The sequence below is a fragment of the Rattus norvegicus genome, chromosome 2 (assembly GCF_036323735.1).
Source record: "Rattus norvegicus strain BN/NHsdMcwi chromosome 2, GRCr8, whole genome shotgun sequence".
Lineage (NCBI taxonomy): Eukaryota > Metazoa > Chordata > Mammalia > Rodentia > Muridae > Rattus > Rattus norvegicus.
This window is the reverse complement of record NC_086020.1, coordinates 197,239,030-197,261,673: the sequence shown is the minus strand read 5'-3', so window position 1 is coordinate 197,261,673 and position 22,644 is coordinate 197,239,030. Positions and strand designations below refer to the sequence as shown.

The 22,644-nt window shown below is 41.0% G+C and overlaps 1 long non-coding RNA gene across 1 annotated transcript; it reads left to right on the top strand.

The window, feature by feature from the left end:
- Positions 1 to 2,176: 2,176 nt before the first annotated feature.
- LOC134485760 (uncharacterized) lies at positions 2,177 to 22,239 on the top strand. Its single transcript, XR_010064009.1, has 3 exons — positions 2,177 to 2,361; positions 3,371 to 3,469; positions 21,403 to 22,239. It is a non-coding gene; the product is annotated as an uncharacterized LOC134485760 (long non-coding RNA).
- Positions 22,240 to 22,644: the final 405 nt, after the last annotated feature.

Genomic DNA, 22,644 nt, shown 5'->3' with positions numbered 1-22,644 from the left:
GGGTGGGAGTGGGAACCCCCAGAGCACTATGGTCTTTCTTCTGGCAGCTCTCACCTACTTTAGCATACCTAACATTTCTGCTTCTGTTATCCAGGAACATGTTCCACGATTGAGGGTTTCCCATAGTCCTCCCTCTGCCCCAAATGCCCTTACTGTCATATCTCAGATTCCAAATAACAGTCCTTATAGGCAGAGAGAGAGGGGTGGGGGAGATGTCAGCTTGTAGGACCCTGCCTGTGTCTTGATGCCTCCTGTAGTTTTGCTCTATTTTCCACCAGTGACTGAGACCTCCAGGACCTGACTCTAGTGCCTGCTCCCAGAAGCTTTCCCAAGTCAGCGTATAGTGTTGGTGCGTTTCCCACGAAGCCCTCACCTATCTAAAAGGTGCTCAGGACAGTGTTCCACCATCTGCAGGTGACATTCAGGGAACATAGTATGGATGTTGGCCCACAGGAGGATGTCACTATAACGTCCTCAAAAGCTTGGCAGATGGATCAGATTCTCCTATAAAATTTGAGTGTAGTAATGGATGGTAGCTGTAGCTATTCAGCTGCAGAGTGAAGACAAAGTTTGGGCTGCGAATAGAATCCACATATTCTAGGCGAACAAATAATAAGAATAGGTCCTGGGAAACTGAAATTAATGGTAAATGTAGGCAGTTGCCTAAGGAGGATTAACCAGAAATGAAAGAGAAAGGTCTGGAAGTCATGACATTTAGATGTCAAGGCTAGCTATTTGGGCATGGAAGTGATGAATCACCAGGGTGTTTCCTGATGTCTTCTTCAGGTCACGTGAACGAAGTCTAGTTCCTCCAGATACAACCCTGGTGACAGACTGAAATAAAGATTGGTCACCAACGTGATGAACTGAGCAGTTTACTGGGCTTGCTTACAGAGCACACAGAAAGAGCTGCTTAGAGCAGTGTGGGTGGCCCCAAAGCAGCTGCAACACCAGAAAGTCCCACCCCGGGCATCTTGGTTGTTGTGTAGATAGAACTCTTCTACGGCTAACCCCTCGTGTATTCTGTACACCCTTATGTACAGGTCACAAGAGGGGTGCAGGGAAGTGGCTGAGATCTCAGGTGAAGGTCTGATGTCTTTTCCCCAACCCTTCCCTCTGTGAAGGAATGTCAATGTCAAAAGAGCCCTTTCTTGCATGTGTCTCCTGAGTCACAGTTACTGCTGGTGAAGATGATAATGAATGCTATTCCATTCAAAGGACGGTGTTCTACAACCCAGCTAGAGAAAGAAAAAGGTCACACTGGATGACAGCTAAATTCTATTAGTTAGAATTTGCAACAGTGTTATTGCCCACATGAGAAGTGTTACAGGGGAGTGAGTGATGTGCTGGAAACTGAGCACTGAGTGGGCGTGGGAGGTGAAGAAGTGCCTGCAACAGATACAGACTTCTCACAAGATTTGTCTTCAAAGGGGAGAAAAGAAACAGGGTGGTAGCTGAAGCAGGACCTGTGCTCCAAGGAGCGTTGGCCTCAAGGTTTAAAAATGCTGGTTAGCTGATTTAAACTCTCTCTCTCTCTCTCTCTCTCTCTCTCTCTCTCTCTCTCTCTCTCTCTCTGTGTGTGTGTGTGTGTGTTTTAGAGAGAGAGAGAGCGAGAGAGAGAGAGAGAGAGAGAATGAATTCTTACAGCATGCTTTCACATTAACTTGCTTATTTAGCCTTACAGTTAATTTAGAAAGCAATTACGTCCCCCCCCCCCATTTTCAGGTAGGGAAACCAAATGAAACTCGGAATTTGAATTGAATTCGATAAGATTATGTGCCAGGAAATGAGAGAGATAAGCCTAGGCTCAGGTTCCAGCAGATATTCAAGCTCCAGGAAGAAAACTGGATCTCCATCTGCAAAATCCCTCCCGGCTCACAGCACATCCAAGGCTCTGTAATTAAGGTGGCTCCAGTTCCCCCCACTGAACAGGGAGGGGGCCAGGCTCTAGCTCTTATCAAACGCTATTGAGCCGAAGCTGTAATGAGCAGCAGCAATCTGTTATTTTCCTCTTGTTTGCCTTGCAAGTTGCTCTTTTAATTCACATGGAGAGAAGGAGAGGGAGATGAATATTAAAAGCTCACATCAAGGGCCCTGGGGAGGCAGAGAGACGGGGACCTTCTCAGTATGCAGGGAAAGAAGCAGGTCTCTGACATGAGGCGAGATCTAGAGACCCAGAGTCTGTGCAGATCTCTGACAAGCCTGACCTTGGGGAATGTTGCTCATCAGACAGCTTGGCTACAGGGAAGAGCCTGTTTTGGAATTGTCTGCTTTGTGTCAGCTCACCCAAAAATGACAACAGAAAGAAAGAAACCATGTTGAGACCTTAAGGGAACTGTTTGCTCTGAAGGTGGGAGCAAGGTGAGTGCTAGTGTTACTGGTACAGGACATGTTCTGAGAAAAGCAGTCTGGCTGGCCTGGATGGTAGTTGAGTAGGGAAGATGTATGGAAATGGTGTCAATGTCAGTAGTATCAGAATTTTCATTGGTTCTTACTCAATTCTGGAGCAGGGGGATGAGGTCAGGTTCTCCATGTTAACTTCCTAATTGGTAAAAATTCAATTAGGAATTTTAGAGATTACAGAGATTGGATTACAGGATTTTTAGAGATTGGAATTTTTTAGTTGAAGCTGGTCAGTTTGGAAGGAGTCTGGGTTTTCGGGTGATGGTAATGGGTGAAGATCAGGTTTGGTGGCTGGTCTAGCTTGCTTTACTATTGCTGTGATAAAACATTGACCAAAATCAACTTGGGGAGGAAAAGGTTGATTTGACTTACACGTTCAGAAGATAGTTCATCACTGAGGGAGGCCAAGAGCTCAAAGAAGGTAGGAACCTGGAGGCAAGAACTGAGGTGGAAACCATAGGGTACACTGCTTCCTGGTTTGCTTCCAGAGCAAGTTTGCTTTATAATTAGATACAAGTCCATCTGACCAGAAGTAGAACCACCCACAGTGGACCAGCCCTCCCATATCAATTACTCAAAAAAACAAAAGTGTCCATAGAACTGCTTGTAGACAATTTGATAGAGGTATTTTCTCAATTGAGGTTCCCTCTTTTTGACAACTTCAGTTTGTGTCAAATTAAGAAAAAAAAATTAACCAGCACAGTGGCTGTTTGTTAAGGCAATGACTTTATACCAAACTCAAAATCACGTAAGGCTGACCTCTCCAAGTTCTGCCACATTTTACAGAGCACAGTAGTGCATGATTGATCTTTAGTCTTTATTTAAATGACTACTATGGCAATAAAATTCCACACTTATTCTCTAAGTACTTACTAAGAGAAACCTGGTAAGGGGTTTATCATGCTGGTCACCACGTGTGCTATCAGTGCTTGTACACCTATTCTTTTGAGCCTTGTTTCCTTAGCAGGTCTTCAGCTACTTGCTGGCATTGCTGGTGATTCCCGTGGCCTCATAGGTTTCTGGAGCTGCAGGGCACTGTTTAGCCCATCCAAAGCACAAGTCTGAGGTAAGTGGAGTTGATACTCCTGAGGAGAAGTCCAGTTAACTAACGACAGATGGGAGTTGGGGATAAATACTTCCCCCTTACCTCTTATACAGAACAGCTCTGAGTGTGTCTCTACATAGTCTTCTAGACTTTCCCAGTGAAACGGAACCTATTCCCACAGTATAACAATGTGGACTTCCTGAGTCTTCCTGACATTCCTCACCTCCCACCTCCCACCCCCCACCCCCGCCCCCAGTACTTTTAGCCAATGCCTTCCAAGTAAGGACTTGAAGTCAAATGTTAAGGCCCAATTTTGGGTGAAACATAACTTACAAGGTACAACAATAAATACAAAATATACTGCATATACGCACAAAAGATATGGTGTAAGGATATTTAAATAGGACTTGGAAAGATGAAAGGTTGCAGAAAAAATGAAGGATACACACCTGAGTTTTTGCTTAAAAGGGCCTACATAGGAGGTGAGCATAGTCAAATGGTACTGTGCTGTGCTCAATGATGTTCCTAGAGATATATGTCCACCCCACTGTCAGAATACAACCTCAGCTAGTAATGGAGTATGTAAGATGGAGATTAGTTAACATAAGTCTACTGAGCCAGTGCATTCCAAACCCAAGGACTGATGACTAGAAGAGGAAAGGATACAAGGGTTTACATACAGGCAAAAAGGCCATGTAATACCAGAATAGAATGTTGTAGAGTTATGACAAGGAATTCTGTTGGCTCCTAGAAGCCTCCAGAAATCAAAAAGAAGTACAAGGCTTTTCCTGGAGACTTCAGGGAAAGCACGACCCAGGTGGCAGCTCGATTTTAAACCTCCAGCTTCTGGATCCATGAGAGAATGATTTTCTGTTGCTTTAAGCCACTGTGTTTGTAGTACTGTGTTGTGGCAGATGTAGGAAACTAGTACAGAAATGAAAACACAATAGACAAGAGATGTGAGAAACCTAGGGGACTATATATAAATGGTGATGTAAAAACAAGGTGATTTCTTTTTTTTTTGCTATTATGATTTTCTTTTCAGTTCCCATTTCTCTTCCCTGCCCACAGTGTTCATTAATGAGGTAGCACCCCTAAAGGGAATCTAGCAAGCAGTTTCTCCTTTCTTCTGCCTCACAGGCAGCCCTGGGGGCTGAGGCTGCAGAGCCAAGTCTGTGTTTGCTGTAGGCAGATGCCTGTTGTCTAGGCTCCTGGGTGAGGAGGATGGAGGACTTCAGAGAGCACTGAAGGCACTGAGAAATGTCAGCTGAATGCTCACTCAGGGTGTAGGGAGAATTGCTCTGCTGCCTAATGAGCTTTGAAGCATATTTAGAAGGGAACATCAAAGCAACTGGATAGGAACTTGGATAAGAAGCATAAGGAAAAGGAGAATACATTAGATTAGGAGAGCAAAAGAATGGGCAGGGTGGGGAGGGAGACAGCTCAGTTCCCATCTTCCTCCAGGGCCATCCCATTGTTTCTCCTCTGCAGAGCAGTGTCCCTGATGTGGGTCTTTCAGTCTGCTTTCCTTTGGACTCAGGCTGTGCACACACTAAGGTCTATAGGACACGCTTCAGTGATCAATGTATTGTGCATCCAAGATGTTCTCAATTTGCCACCTTCATCTGTCTTCATTTAGAAGAAAATTTCACAAGCAAACAAAACATCAGGAGGGGGTATTCCAGTGTCCTAGGCTGGTAATGTACAATCTTAAATTTCAACTCAGACCAAGTTTTAAAGAAGAAAAGGAAGGAGGAGGAGGAGGGAGAAGAGGAGGAGAAAGGCGAGAGAAGAAAGACTCAGTGCTCTCTGTCTCTTCTCAGAAATGGACCTCAGCACTCCTCTCACAAAGGCTGAAAACCTAGGACCAACCTCTTCATGTCGTTCAGCCACCAAACACTTGCTCCCCAGAAACTCTTTATCAGACGATGGTCTTCTCTACAGTATCCCAGAGATCGTGTTTGATGTGCTTTTCCATTTAGGATTTCACTCAGTGCTCGGGCAGTACATGCTACATTTATTCAGAGACAGAAGTAATCTTTGGAAGACACATTTTACTAAAAGATGTTTAAAGGTTAATTTGAGATCTGAGGTTAAAGGTATGACTTCAAGTCATAAAACAAAGGAGAGAAAGTCTGTTCTTACTTTCTTAGGGTTCCAGTGGTGACTGCAGAATTGGTACCCAAGAAAACAGGGACTTCTGAAATACTGGTTCATGAGGTTGTCATACCTGGTTTAGCTCCTCTGCAATTTACCAAGGTCCTTTCAAAACCTTCTTTTAAAAAATATAGTATTTTTGTTCATTCTTTGAGAATTCTGTACATGTACACAATATATTTTATTATGTATACCCATACTTTCCCTATCCAGTTTCCCTGCCCTCAGTACATCCTTCTCTAAACTTCATATCCTCTTTTTAAAAAACAAAACTGACACACTGAATAGAATTAGTCTGTATGTGCAGGACTATGGGACCATCTGCTGGAGCATGGGCAACTTATCATACACCCAAAGAAAGATGACTTTACCTTCTCCAGGAATCATCAACCCTATCTTCTTAGAACCTTGTGAATCCCTATAATGTTTATGCGAGGCTTTTGGCTGGCTTGATTATATGGAGATCTTGTGCAGGTAAGCACAGTTACTAAGTTCATGAGTGCAATGGCCATCTCAAACCTTGAAGACCTTTCATGATACTCTTCCACCTCCTCATGATCTTCTATTCTTCCTGCTCCTTCTTCTGTGTTATTCCTTGAATTGGAGCTTGTAAGTTTGTGTGTGTGTGTGTGTGTGTGTGTGTGTGTGTGTGTGTGTGTGAGTGTGTGTGTGTGTGTGTGTGTGTATGTGTGTGTGTGTTGATATAGATGTCTCATTTAGGGCTAATATTCAATAGTCACTTGTTCTTAGCACTTTGACTCATCACTTTCGGGAGTTTCAGTATTAACCAGTTTCCACTGCAAAAGGAAGCTCCTCTAACCAAAGTAAAACCATAGTAGGTCCTCCCCTGGAGCCCATGACACCCTCAGTCATGGGATTTTGCCCAGGTTTATAGTATTAAACACCTCCCTTCTGTGGAACATGCTCAAGTCCAATCAGAAAGCAATTGGTTTCCCCCATAATGGTCATGTCACTTTTTTTGAACTAGTAAGCCCATCTTACTTGGCAGATCCATATCATAGCTGGATCCATATCACTTGCAGGATTTGTGCTGGATCATTGACATTTTTCCTCTCCTATATTCTTCATAGAATCTTCTGGCAGTAGTAAAACTAGCAACAATGGAAGATAGATCCCAGTCATCTCAGGACATTCTTAAGTGCTCTATGATTGCATGATTTACTTAGGGTATGGAATTCAGAGCAAGTTTAATGCTTCAGATAATAATAACACTACATACCCACTGCTGGCATAGTGCCAACCAACTTTATGAAGTGACTAATCATTTTACCAGTGAGGAAATAAAAATTTGCTAGGGTAAGAAAGTCTCCAACATCACATAATTCAAAAGAGGCATAACCTGTATTTATTTGAACCTACAGCTCTTAATTTCAAAGCCCAAATCCTTAACAAGGTTGAACTTCATACAATTCTCGCAATCCTTCCCAACATGAATCTTTAGGTACCTCCTCCCTCTCTTTCACCCTGATTCTTCAGTCCAGCCATGGTCATGGGAAGTTTGCATAGCCTGGAGAAATGGGTAAAGAGAAATGGCTGCTTTCATTTTGGTTTCTTTCTATCCCCAAATAATTCTTTATAAGTATTATATTCAGCTGCTCTGTTACCTCTGGAGTGAGACCACTTGTGGTGTCTCTTGGGCATCTCTGACAACACTTGCTTCCATTTCAGAAAGTCTTTCTTTGAAATGTAATAGAGACAAAGTGTCAACATAGTAGATCCTTACATAAATCTGTTTGAGAGCATCTGAGAGGAATTATGTCTCTTTGCCAGAATTTGCCTCCCCCTTTTCCCTTTTACTCTTAAGGCAGATATTTCCCAGACACTAGACAATTAGCTAGTTCAGTGTTGGCTCATGAGTTCTATTGGTACCACAACAGGATTTCACAAACATAATCTCTATCCTCCAAGACTCAGCCATCTTTTGTCTGTTCACTTGTAGAAACGTGACTGCAGAAAATGGATGGGGAGATGAGGAGGTGGAGGACTGGGTTATTAGCCTCTGATTTTCCAAGGTCAAACCTAGATTGGCCAAGAGAACAAGGTATATTGAGAGATACCTGGGATCTGGGTAAAACAGGCGGCAGGTTAGACATGCAACTAGGATAGCAGTGCCCCTGAGGGTTATTTCAGTGCATATCCACCATATTGTATTGAGACATTTAGTTCTGAAAGCAGGGCTAGAGTCATATGCTGAGACCCTGAGAACCCAGTCCTCACTTCCTACAAGGATACCTGGAACTCCATGATTGTAAGTCACATGTCTATGCTGTGAGATGGTCTTGGCAGGATACTGCTCACTCCACTGTGTCTCAGCTCTTTTTCATCCTTTTTCTTTTGACTTTTTTCTGGCAGTATCTGGAATTGAACCTATGCTGCTATGTATGCCACACAAACACACTATCACTGAACTGCAGTACAGAAATATCTACTGACTCAATCACCCTCCATTTTCCATGACAGATCATATCCAAAACAAACAAATAGGAGATAGGAAGTGGTCATGAGGCTGCCTCTAGGAGAAGGCTCTGGAGTCCTAAGTATCTCAGAGGAATTCTAGAGGGTGGGACTGCTATTGAATTTGACACCAGTGATGGTAAGAAACCTTGCTGCTGGGTCCTATTGTGTATGTGTCTATTACATACTTTAAAAGTCCCTCCCATTGGCCCATTAGGCATCAGGGTGTGGTCTGCACGAACTCCTTGATCAAGGGCAGTGGTTCTCAACTTGTGGGTTGACTCCCTTTGGATATCTGACAACATATTACAAGGGTCACAAACCCAATATCCTGCATATCAGATTTTTACATTGCAATCCATAACAGTAGCAAAATTATAGTTATGAAGTAGCAATGAAATAATATTTTGGTTGGGGGTCACCACCACATGAGGCATTGTATGAAAGACTCGAAGCATTAGGAAGGTTGAGAACCTCTGGTCTAGACTGAGTGTAGACAGCTGACTACATAGCTATCTATCTTCTTCCTCTCTTGGCTTCGGCTTGACAGACTTCTGGGCATCTGTCAGAAGTGTGTCTAAGCAGAAAGTGAGAGTTATAGCCTCCGGTACAGAACTGTCTAGAACATTTCTTAAGAGACAGCAATAGTAAGTGGAAAGTCTTCACATCTGACCCTTTCATCTCACTGATTAAAGTTTCTGATTGAGTTTTCTCTCTCTGTGTCTTCCTCGTTCAGTCAAGAATGGTTTGCTTCTGTTTCTTCTACCTGTTTATAAGAGAGCACAAAGAGACTCACCCATCTTTCTTTTTATGTCCGTACATTTAGTTTGCCAGTATTGTCAGAGCACCAGGGTCCCTGGACCACCATATTTTAGCAGCTGTGGGAAACATTGCTAGCAGCCAGGCTGGGGAGCCTGGATATGAATATGAACCTATGTGTGAGGGTAAGTACCTGTGTAAGCCATTCCTGCCTCTCTGTGGCTCTGAAGTTCTCACTTCTTTGTATTCTTTCTCCTTCCAGAGTCTCCTCTACTTTCCCATCTTATTTACATTTTGTCTCTCATGCTCATCCTGTCCCCTTTCGAGCCTCACTGTAATGAAATAATCTCATATGAATTAGGATAAAATAATAATAATAATATTAATAATAAAAGTTGTGGGCGTTAGAGACAGGCTGTGTTCAAAGCAAAGTCCTGCCATGTAATTTGGAGCAACTTGCTCAGCTGGCAGAAGCTCACCATCAGCAACACTGGAGCTGACGGAGCTGCTAGGAGGATGAATTACAGCCTTCAGTGAGTGATTGCTCTTAGCGTTATTGCTCGCTCCTTACTTGCTACTCCTCAAACTTTCTTTGATCTCTACTTTCTAACCTGACCTTGGAGTCAAGCTGAAAATGGAAGTTGAATATTCTAGAGTAAATAGATCCAAGGGTCCTAGTCTGTAGGGGAGACTAAATTCAGGAGTTCAATCTGTAACTGACTGTGAACAATCAATTGAGATAACTCACTACCTTCGGACCAGCCGAGACTAAATTCAGAAGGAATCTCCAGAGAAGACTCCTTTCCTTAAAGACTTACCATGGGCCAGATTCTGTAGCATGTTTTATGCATACCCTTGTTCACCTCATAATAATCCTATGAAGAGAATCTATTCTTCCACCCACCATCCAGGGAAAATATTTGAAGAGGATAATCTAATATTCCTGGGGCTAAACAAAGAATAGCTACATCCAGTATGCTAACTTGGATGTCTTTGTTGTTTATAAATTAAATAGAAGAGATACTTGGAACTAGGGGAAGCAGATCTAGACTATTCTCTCCTGGTTCTGTTTCCCAGCAGCTTCCCACTGGGGTGGGAATATCTGTCAGGCTAAACAAGTAGTTGAACATTTCCATAGCTAGTCCTCTGGGTCCTATCCCAGTGGATAGAGGAAGACATATAGGGCAAGGAGAACACCATGGGAGAAGAGTTTGCTCAGGAACATGGGATTCAAGAATTACTCAGAAAGAGACAGAAGGCTGCAGAAATGGTGGGATGAAAGCAAAATGTTTGCACAGAACATTTGTTGCTAGTAATTTGCAAAGGCCTCATAGCTGAACCAACATAAAAATTGACCAAAAGTGCAATTTTCTAGAGTTAGGAAATTAGTCAGAGGACACAGAAGAGTAGGGACAAATTAAGTACCCTGCTCCAAATTCACAAAATTAACATCAGAGGCCAGAGACCTTGGCAATGAAGGGGCTATGGATATCAATGTCTAGAAGATAAAGGGAAAAAGCCATTTCTATAATGCTCATCTTGGACATCTATTCAGGGCCTTGGGAAAGATTTTTGGTATCTCATACCCTCCCTTGGATTGGGGCTGCACCAGAAAATATCACAGGAGGAGATAGATATACAAAGCAAGATGAATTCCAAAGACCAGATTTGGAAATAGAAATGAAAGTAGAGGTACCATTTTATTGAAGACCCCAAAGTAGCTTTTATGCAGGCCTCTTTTTTCTTTTGAGAGTGAAATCTGGTCTCTAGTGGAAGGGCCTCTGAGGCCTTATGAACCAGTAGGGGACTGGCCAGTTGGCCGAGCTGAGGTCAGGGAGGAAATGCTACAAGGAAAAAGAACACATCAACTCCAGAGAAGAGCTAGACCCAAGCTGGAGACATGGAGACTGCAGGAGAGAGATTGTGAATGGTAGAAGTTAGGACTCATCCTGTCTTGGAGGCAGAAATCTGGGCAGAAGGAAAAGAAGAGAATTCCCCCCTCTTATCCTTTTTTTTCTTTTTTTTCGGAGCTGGGGACCGGAATTCCCCCCTCTTAAATGATCACATAATTCCTGGATTTTCAAAATTGATTTGATTGTTTCTGAGAAAGAAACCTGCCTAGTTAAAGGTTCCATTTTGCTCCTAAGAGTTTCTGTGCAGGACAAAGAATGTCCAACCTTGAGTGGGCACTGTCAGCCTGGCTACCAAAGTGGGGACCACTTACGAAAGCCAAGCCACGTGAGCCATGGATACTTGAGCCTCTTTCCTTTCTCTTTCATGTGAGGACTTGGCTACATCATCCCTGAAGAGTCAGTGAGTGTGGGAGGTGCTAGTGAAGGCAGGAGAAGCATGTTTCTTTCCTGGGCACACCTAGGTTTTGTCTGGGCCCAGTTCTAACTCTCTCTCCCATGTCCTGAGAAATTGAAACTTGTTTGTAACCTTCATCTTGAACAGTCCTTGACCCATCTCAAGAGCATCTACCAGCCTTTGAAAGGTGACCTGCAACCTTGCTCTAAGGCAGTTTCTTTACAAAGAACAGCCATGTTACTAAGGAAAACCATGAACCGTAGGGTCAGTGACATTGGAGGTTCTTCATTTCCTATATTTTTTTGGAGTTTGATGATATGAAGAATTCTTAAGTTAGGTCACTACTAAAGTCCTGAGGGACTTTGACTAGTTCTTCTGCCCAGGTATTTATTGACAAGTGCATTTCTCTCCTTTTTGGCTCTAGGGTACCATGAGAGTCCTAATATTTTAGGACATCCTTTTTAGGTTCAGTGCCTCCTAAGGATGTGTGGAGGTAGAAAAGGCCTAGGGACCTCCGGAACTTTTCAAATATCACTGCTTTTCAAATATCAAGCTGTTGTTTTCCATTTCCTCAGGGACGGGAGAGGGAACTGAGGGAACCTCAGTTCTACATTTCTAGGGAGCTCTTAAGCCAGGAGTTCATGTGCCCATGTACACACACACACACACACACACACACACACACACACACACACACACACACACACACCTTCAAAGGTCCAAATAACAAATATTTTCAGTATTTTAGTTCATAATAAGACAGAATAGGAAAGGTTGGGTTTTCCAACCATGTTTTCTGTCTTTAGTGAAAAACAGATTTTTGCCGGATGAATTTTCCTAAGCTAGCATGCTTATGCCACCTGATCCCTTCCAAGTTCCAAAAGCAATTCTCTCCAGTTCATAGGGACACAGAATGCCCAGTTCTGGTTGCCATTTGTCCTTCCTAAGGTAGTGACTAACTCCATTATTTTATGTAATCTGGTTGCAAGGGTAGCCAACACATATGAGCAAAACACTGGTGCCAGAACTGAAGCTCAGAGAGCACATACAAAAGTCCTGAATCAGGCGCCATAGCTGCCAGGCTTCTTAAGCAAGCCTCCTGTGCAAAGTTCACCCCTTACTTTTTTTTTTTTTATTAACTTGAGTATTTCTTATATACATTTCGAGTGTTATTCCCTTTCCCGGTATCCGGGCAAACATCCCCCTCCCCCCTCCCCTTCCTTATGGGTGTTCCCCTCCCGACCCTCCCCCCATTGCCGCCCTCCCCCCACCAGTCTAGTTCACTGGGGGTTCAGTCTTAGCAGGACCCAGGGCTTCTCCTTCCACTGGTGCTCTTACTAGGATATTCATTGCTACCTATGAGGTCAGAGTCCAGGGTCAGTCCATGTATAGTCTTTGGGTAGTGGCTTAGTCCCTGGAAGCTCTGGTTGCTTGGCATTGTTGTACATATGGGGTCTCGAGCCCCTTCAAGCTCTTCCAGTTCTTTCTCTGATTCCTTCAACGGGGGTCCTATTCTCAGTTCAGTGGTTTGCTGCTGGCATTCGCCTCTGTATTTGCTGTATTCTGGCTGTGTCTCTCAGGAGCGATCTACATCCGGCTCCTGTCGGTCTGCACTTCTTTGCTTCATCCATCTTGTCTAATTGGGTGGCTGTATATGTATGGGCCACATGTGCACCCCTTACTTTCTTGAGGAGCCACTCTGGGACCTGCCCTATTGGCTACCTACCTTGTTTTAGAGCCAATACAGCCTCATTTATTTGGTATTATTTTTGGCTAGTACATGCACACACATGTGTGCATGCGTGTGTAATTTTTGTACTGAGATTGAGAAAAGAGCTCTAGGCTGGCTTGTAACAACATGGTTTCTATTGTAGCTGTTCAAAGCAGCTGTCCTAGTTGCTATTGAAAGTAGATGGAGACCATTGCAGGCCAGACTTGTCTCCCTCCTACACAATGCAAAGAGAATGATAACCTTCAGCCAACTTGAGGACTGTTTTGAGTTCCTCGGTGAGGTATGAAAGAGCTGTTTTCCTAGGTAGATGGCTAACACATTTGTTTTCCTAGGTAGATCGCTAACACATCTGCATGTGCAGAGTGCAGGCCCCTCATAGGGGGAACTAGATAACACTTATTTTTACCAACAGAGGCCCTGGGGGAGACTCAATGCAGATGGAAACTTGACCTATGAATGTTTCAGTGGCACTTATACTTTTTGTTTTTAGTCCATGAGGGAATCCTCTTCCTTGAGGCTGAGTTGCTATGTTAAATAACCCAAAAGAATATGACCTGTTTTCACTAATTTTCTGTCCCCTGAAAATCTCTCCCTGTATTTGGAAGAGAATGAAGACTGAAGCTTATAGTTTTTAAAGAAGATTGAGAGTCCTGGTTATGACCATGCTTTGAACCCAGACATTGCCTACTTCTGGATAAGCATGTCGCCTTCTGCCTGAGCCTGCTTGTCCTAGATAAGTCATCGGGCAAAGTCATTAATTTATGATTTCTTTTGTGGAAAGGGATGAGACTGAATTCAGAAAATTAAAGGCAGCTAATGCTGTGGTTTAATGGCATGTACCAACTCAGCATTTTGATTAAGAATGCAGGTTTTACAAGGAATACACACAGGCTTGACTTAGGCCTCCCTGCTCATATGTAGCAGATGTACAGCTTGACCTTTATGTGGGTCCTGAACAGCTGAAATGGGGGCTATCTCATCCCCCATCTAGTTTCCATATCTGTTTCCTCTAGTGGGCTATGTTCTACTAGCTAGGCTGCCTTGTCTTCCCTCAGTGAGAACGGATGTGTCTAGCTTCACAGATACTTGAAGTGCCAGTGGGGTGAGGGTACCTGGCCCCCACCCACTCAGAGGAGAAGGGGAGTGGAATGGGGGAAGGATTATGGGAGGGGTGATGGAGGGGAACAGTGAGTGGGATGTAATGTGAAAAAGTAAATAAATTAAGTTAAATTAAATTTTAAAAAATAATTCAGGTTTTTAGATATCACCATGATATTTACTAGTTGTGTGGGTTATTACAATACTAATTAAAAGAAAAATAGTAAATCCCAGAAATGTATTTAACATAAAAATAAGATGTTTCCTGCATAAAATCCCTACTCTCCTTCTGTTAGGAGAGTAGGAATCTCTATGTTTCCATTAGTTACCTTTCTCATTGCTGTAATGAAGTATTTGACAAGAAGCAACTTCAGGGAGAATAGTCTACTCATAGTCTACTGTGGCAGGAAAGTGATAGTGGTATTTACAGTTCATCTGGACTGAGAAGACAGAGAAAGATGAAATCTGACACATTTTCTCTGTTTTACTTTTTAAATTCGGTTCAGGATCACAGTCCTATGGGTTTACAGGTCAGGTTGTGTCTACAATCCTCATTTAATCTTCTCTGGAAACACTCTCACAAACGCCTATGTAGAGGCACATCTTTTAGGTGATTCCAAACCCAATCAAGTAGATAATAAAAATTAACTATCACAATGTTCTGCCTGTGTGTTTTTTTCAAAAAGAAAATTCCTCCATGTTTTGAATGTTTCTTCCAAGATACAAATATATCTTGAAAGAAAGCTTGTTAAGACACAGGATGTTAAAAGGAAGGTGAAATGTTTTACCTTGCATTAAACTTAAGAAGTAAACAGTGAAATAGCTTCAGGAAGTCACTTAAACTGACTAGATTCCTTAGGCCCCTCCCCAGCAATGTGTATGTAACAGTTGGGACTGCTATGAGATACTTGCTGACCAACCAAGCTTCCTGGGAGTTGCAGAGAGCAGCTGAGCTGTCTGAAAAAGTCTTAGCCCAACAGAGATGCATGGAATGGATACTCTGCAGTCATTGTATTGCCTGTGCAATCATCAGCTTTCATGTGTGGTCTGCTAAGCTAAGGTGGCCTTTGAAGCAGCTGTCCTTGAGTTATTTCTGCTCCTATATGTAACTCTTCACACATATTCTTTTTTTTTTAAAGATTTATTTATTTTATGTATGTGAGTACACTGTCACTCTCTTCAGACACCAGAAGAGGGAATCAGATCCCATTACAGATGGTTGTGAGCCACCATGTGGTTGCTGGGAATTGAACTCAGGACCTCTGGAAGAGCAGTCAGTGTTCTTAACCGCTGAGCCATCTCTCCAGCCCCCATACATATTCTTGGAATATCTCAATAATACTTAATGGTTTCTGTTTCCTCACTTTGGTCTATCATTGGTTCCCTACCAAGGAAGAGTAGATATTTGTCCATGTATTCACAGAAATAGTTTCAGACAACACACCAAGCTCATACACTGTTAGTTGTTCTTTCATTATTATCCAATCTGCTCTTCTGTTATTACAATAACTTGTGTATCTTTTTGTTAGTACATAAATATATCTATTTCTTTTAAAACTGGTACATATTATTCTGACATACCATAGTAAATTGTCATTTGTTTGACTCTCCAATTGTTGGAACACATTCATGAATGAAGCTGAGTGAGAAGATTTCTGAGACTTTGTGAAAAACTCCAAGTAAACAGGATAAGGGTGTTATGATCTCTGTTCTACCACAACACAGGCATGTTGGAATGTGTATAGTAGATATGAGTGTACATACTTAAGCTTATTTATTACAGTTGGTTATTATTATTAATTTATATGCTTCTTTGGAAAAACATGTTTTTGACACATGAAGCAAAGTTGTGGTTGTACAACTAAGTTGACTCTTCTTAACTTCCAGAGTATGAGTTTTTGATGCTCTGAATAAAGTTGGCTATTGCATGAGACTTTAATGTATTCTGTTTTTAGGCCCTGCCCTCCAAGGTTCACTCCAACTAGAGTGGCAACATTCAATTCTCAATTTTCTCATTATTTGAATCAGGATAGTAAAGGTACCTATTTTATAAGGGTGTTGTTAAGGCTGAATTAATTTCTATTTGGAAGGATTTCATATAGTATTCACTGTATTTTTTAAAAACCCAATGATTATAATTATGTATAATTTATATCTCATACCTACACTTGAAGAAATTACAGGTTTGCATGATGCCAACTCGTAGAGTTAAGAATGGAAACAGAATGCATGACTAGCAGTAAACAGACCAGAAATGCTTGTATCACTGCAAAGTGGCCCTACTATATTTAGTTTCCAGATGCTAAGAATCATCAAATTAGACAATGTGCCAGATTTATTTGAAAGATAAATTTTCATTAGAACCAGAATCTTGATTGAATTTTTTATTAGTGTATCATAGATATAACCAAAGGTGTCACAGGGTTGGATATGTGTTTTGTGCTATGATAAACTAATCATCTGAATGAAGGTTAAAAGTCATGATTTTGATAAACTACAACAAACACAGTGGAAAGTACAGTTGGCATAAAATTCTGAAACACGGACTTAGCTTGGGCTCTTCTACTAACAAGCTATAACTAAGTCTATGTTTTAGAATTATATTTTATTTTTCTTGCCTGTAAGAGAATTTTCAAGACTTCTTATGAATGTTAAATAAGATACTGGAATCACCTAAGAACTCTTTACTGAGATCCAAGAGCTGAGTGCATGAGATGTTCACGACACACACTTGTTAATATACTTAATTAAGCAGGAAGGGAGCAAAACAGTTCAGGTCACGGTCATATAGATTCAAAGACAGGATGTGGCTCTTCTGCTGTGTTCTGTAAGGCTCCTCCTTGGGTTCTTTTTGCTGATCTAAGCTGCTGGATGTGGTATAAAGAGCATATAAGACACATGGCTGCCTTTACATCTTTGTAATAAATTCTGCCTGACTTTTAAGATGATAATTTGGGAAATTTGTCTTCAATATAAGAAACATTTTGCCAACAAAGTTGAGCAGAGAAAGGATATTCTCAACAAATTCTGTGGCCTAGAGTATGTGTAAGGGAGGTGATGGTGAACAAAGTTGGGTGCCCACAGGTTTTACACCTTAGGAGAGTAAGTGGTTGAGACAGTTTACCTAAATATTTTACTGAGTCATAGAAGGAAAGGACTTTGGATCATTATTCCGCTCACTAATTAAGACACTTTAATCATTTTTATACCACTAAAAAAGAAATGAAGTGTCTGTAGTTTTAATGAATTATGTTATCCCTGTATCTGTGATCGGATTTGAAATTATGATCTTTACAGATTACAGAGGTAATCACATCAAAATGAGGTCACCAGGGTATGCACTAGTGCAGTATGACTTCTGTTTTCATAATAATGGTTATGGACACTGGAAGGGACACACATCGGAAAAAGGTGATGGGAAGATTCAGAAATAATGCTCATGTGCAGACAAAGCAGCATCAAAGTGACAGAACTGAGGGGTTCTTGAGGCTCCCAGAAACCAGGAGGCCTTAGAGTGATTCTTCCCTATCATCTTCAGTGCCACCATGGCCCTGTCAGTGCTGTGGATCATAATCATAGGACATGGTTCAAGCCTTCAGAACCATGAGGTAATACATTTTCATTATTCCAAAGTATCTAGCTTTAGTGCTTTGTTATGGAAGCTCCAGAAAACTAGTAGACGCACAGTCTTGCAGCGTGTGTTGAGATAAAGACGTATACACGTAGAAAAAATAATGGTCCCTGTCATTCTGGACTTGATAAAAATTCTAAGGCTGATAAGACAATTTGCAATAACGTTTAAATTTGACCAGAATAAATAATATGACAAGACAGATGGAAAGAGAAAGTTTATGCATGATTGGAAAATAAAACCACAGAAGAAGAAATATACTAACCATTTTGTTTACTAAAGATGTTTGAGGCTTCTTTAGTCTTAAATTGACCTATTGCTATGATTTTGCATTTCTGTTCAGAAGGTAGATCTAGCTCTCAGATAATAAAAAGAGGTCTTAGCTGTTGATGCCCAAACTCACTGATAGGTTATGTAATTGGTGGGAGATGGAGATCTGTGTCTTATCATCCAGGCATCAGGTCAGAGGAAGGACGTGGGTTGGGTTTCCACTGCACCCACTCTGTTCTCAGGTTCACGTGCCCTGTGAGCACCAGAATAACTCTGCTGAAGTCCAGTCTTCCTTCACATTTCTCACACCTCACAGCCAGGGAAGGTGCTCAAGCACTGGGGTGTGTGCATGTATGTTTGTGTACATGTATGTGTGTGTGTGTGTGTGTGTGTGTGTGTGTGTGTGTATTCGTGGGTATGTGTGTTCATGTATATACACACAAAACACTGAGAATCTAGAACAAAGGTGAAGAATTTTATTTTTAATGAAAGAAAGAACTGTCCCCTCCTATAATCAAACTTGGAGTTGTTCTTTTCATATGCAATCAAAATTTTTGAAGTGTAGAGTTGGAAGATGCCTGGGAAATGTAGATTATTTTGCAAAACAAAGGATTTGTTTTTTGCAAAAACAAAAACAACCAACCAACCTAACCAAACCAAAAATAACAAAACTATTTGCGACTTCCCTGCAAGGCCAATTAGAAAACAATATTTTTTTTATGAAATTGCATTTTCCCAGGTGTAAGAAGGGGAGGCAAGCAAAAGGGGAAAGTTGTGGGTGGGGTTCTGGCAATATACTTTATAGATATGGTGATTTTGTCCATGGGGAGACGTGCTCCACTCTGTATCAGATCATATCACATTAGCTTCTGTCCTTTTGGAAATAAGCAAGGAATATGTGTACATGAGCAGAAAGACAGACATAAACCCCAAATCTCATATTTTCCATGATAATGAAAGGAAAGAAACACATAGCTCGTGTCTGTCTCTATGATTAGTTGTAGCCAATGAACAGTGCCTAAATGTTTTTTCTTCTAGTGGTAATCAATTCAATCCAATAAAATTTATTCCAACAATTGCTCATTAAGTACTGATTCTTAGCCAATCACTGAATCATAATCTTATGGGCACTCTCTGCCTTCAAGGACTTTATGAATTGACGTCAAACACTGTGAGAAAAGTAAAACTATAGGAATATGGACAGTGATGGCCAGGGAGATGGTTTAGCAGATAAAAGTGCTTGCCACCAAGCCTGATGATCTGACTTCTTATTCCTGAGATCAACATAGGAGAAGAGAACCAACTTCTTAACTCTTACAACTTGTCATATGACCCCTACATGACTCCATACAATCAATATAAAATAAAAAAGAAAGAAGGACAGTTAAAATCCTTAGCCATGGTTCCACATGAGAACTATCTGGGAAACTTCAATAATAGACTGACCACCATCAAATGTGCATATGCAAGTGTTTTAGGTTGCATCCAGGCACTGATGTTTTTATAATCTCCTCATGTAGTTTTAATGTACTGCTAGGGTTGAAAAGCACTGTCCTGATGTCAAGAGCCATGGAATAGAGAGCTAGGAAACATCAAGGTTTTATTTGATAGGCTTTGGATGCATTTCCACATGTGAAGCTTTAGAAATTAGAGGAGTTTTCCACAGGTAGAAGGAATCATGGGACAGGATATAGAGACATGAACAGAACATGGCTGACCTTGTTTACACAGTTCCCAGAACACCTAGGAAAGGATGGAAGGTAAACAGACAGACAGGAAAAGTACTGTGGTGTCTGCATTGTAAAAGGGAAACAACAAGCATTGGCAGGGCCAGAAGCAGAACGCAAATCTCTTGGTTCCTTGATGACACTAGAAAGAAGATTCAAGGATCAGAACAAGGATCAGTTCTGAGACAAGATGAGGTAGCTGAGTCCAGAACTCTTCTATAGCTGGTAAAATCCAAGTTGACTCAGGGCAGGAATAGATTGACAGCCAGAGAAAACTTATTGGTTTTATTGGTCCGGAGGGCAGGATGTTAATGAACTCTTTTTGCAATATAGTGAATAAGGAATGATTTGTTTTCTGTAATCTGCCATTTAAAAAATGTTAGAGACTAGAGACTAATTAGCTTTTACCAGGTCACAAGGATGGGGATTAACCATAACCCACATGGCTTGGGCACTCAAACCCTGACTATGGGTGGCAAGGGAATGAAAAAGGGACAGGCACGTAAACACATACAGGAAAGATAGAGTCAGGTGGGGTGGGCTACCCATGAAATGCAGAACCTCAGCATGTTTATTATGTACAGCACAGCAGGAGAGGTAGCTAGTCTCTGTAGGATGTCTCCACAGGTGGGCAGTTTCAGACTATAAACATCAAAGGGAGGAGGAGGAAGCTCCAGGTGCTAGCTCTAGTACACACTGATCTTTGGCTTGCACTCAAACCCCCAAGAAATGTTTTGCCATTCCTCTTGAGACTGCCCCATATGGGTGAAATGGCTTTATAATTTTCCATGGGTTCAAGGCCTTGAGTCTTTGCCGCGGCAGTGCCCACTTCAATACACATATTCATTCAGTACTTCACTCCGAGCTTCCTCTGTTCCCTACAGAATTTGCTTGATTTCAGTTTGTGTTTTCCCCATTTATTTGAATTCTCACTTGCCTTATACTCCCATTCTGGATATATATATATATATATATATATATATATATATATATATATATATATATACACACACACACACACACATATATATTCTGTATATGAGTACATATATGCATATACTGTATATGGGTATATATGTATATACTGCACATGGGTATATATGGGCATATATACTGTATATGAATATGTATACTTTATAAGAATGAATATATATATAATATATATATATATATATATATATATAAAACCTTCAAACCGAATTGTTCTGTTTCATAACCATTTGGTTTTGTACTCGGAGATTCATGATTCTGTTTTACCTATTAAACCACAAGTTCATTCAAATAAAATATAGTTCCATGGATTTTAGAGATACATACAACGACTATTTATTTATTTAAGGGACAATTTAAGCATGATTACTAAGTATGAAATACTTGAAATAGAATAGTAAACAGACTGAATCCTGTCCCGGTCCTCGCACAGCTCAAAACCTACCATAAACTTCCTCATCGATGAGTGCTTACTGAGCCCATGTCCTCCCTCATCTTGTTCTGTTGACCTGATTATCCCACACCTAGTCAGTTCTGTTTGAGTTGTAATCCAGGTATCTAATCTCTTCCTTGGCCTCTGGGATGAATTGAGTTCTACAGTGTTGACAGGATCACATGGATTAGCCCTTGGAAATGTGATTTGTAAATAGAATAGAAAATAATAAACCATGGCTTGGAATGCAGTTTTCGATGAGGACAGATGGGTTTGAACAGTACATATAGGACCAGGCAGATGGGCAGGGGTTGAATGAGAATGTCAGTGCCAACATTGCCATGCACCACTAAACACACCGTTTCTATATCTCAGGGTTCAGGTAAGAAAGCCACATAACAGCAAAGTGAGATCCAAGATTTCATGGATGACTTCCAGTAAACAGCAGAAGACAGCACCCGATACAGCCTTGGATTCAGTTCCCAAACCAGTCAAATGTCCGCGGCACCCTGTCCTTGGTGCTGAAAAGACTTTCCCTGAATGTGCCTATTGTCCCTGCCACTTGGCAGCATCTGAGGATAGTGATGGGACACAATGCTTCACTCTACTTTCATAGGGAATGGGGTAATGAATGCTAAAATGCACAACATGTGTACTTGTTGGCATAGATGTTCAAGAGTGGTTTGGGAAGTCAGTCTCTGGAGCTCCATGCCATTTGTGTCCTGACGAAGCTTGTACACATTCCAAGAATGTATCTTATCTCCTAAGTATTGAAAGTACAAATACCAACCCTGTAATGTCGCCATACAGAAGCTGTGCTGTTCTCTTCCTTATGCTTATGGCCACTGTGGAATTTCACTTGTTTTTTTTGGTTCTTTTTTTTTTTTTCCTGAGCTGGGGACCGAACCCAGGGCCTTGCGCTTCCTAGGTAAGCGCTCTACCACTGAGCTAAATCCCCAGCCCCCGGAATTTCACTTGTGATTAATGTTTAAAGGCATTAGCTTGTCATTTTTATGGATTGTCCTTTCTATATAATTAAGTCTTAATAGGGTTTTTTTATTTATACCAATATTTAATAAAACACTAGCAGATAGTGAATGTTTAATGGGTTCTTTGTAAATAAGAATAAATAATTAGCTCTTGATTATATGTTTAAAGAATTTAGAGAAAATTTATAAGTATTGTATTCTAATAAAACTCATTTTATGTTGTTTATTTTTACTTTTAAAATATGTTAACAGATTAAATAAATCTTCAGTTTCCTTTTTAAAGGACTTGGAATTTTTGTCATACAGACCTTTCATTGCTGGGTTGGAGTTACACCAAGATATTTTATATTATTTGTGGATATTTGAAAGGGTGTTGTTTCCCTAACTTTTTTTCGGCCAGTTGATTATTTGTATAGAGGAAGGCTACTGATTTGTTTGAGTTAATTTTATATCCAGCTACTTTGTTGAAGCAGTTTATGAGCTATAGTGGCATCTAAAGTAAGTTTTAGACAGTATGACTTTACAAGAATAGTAAATAAAATACTTTTTTTATTTTCCAAAAAAGAAGAATCTACAGTCAAGACTATTAACTCAGAAGGACTTACTATTTCTCTATAATGTTTCTTCT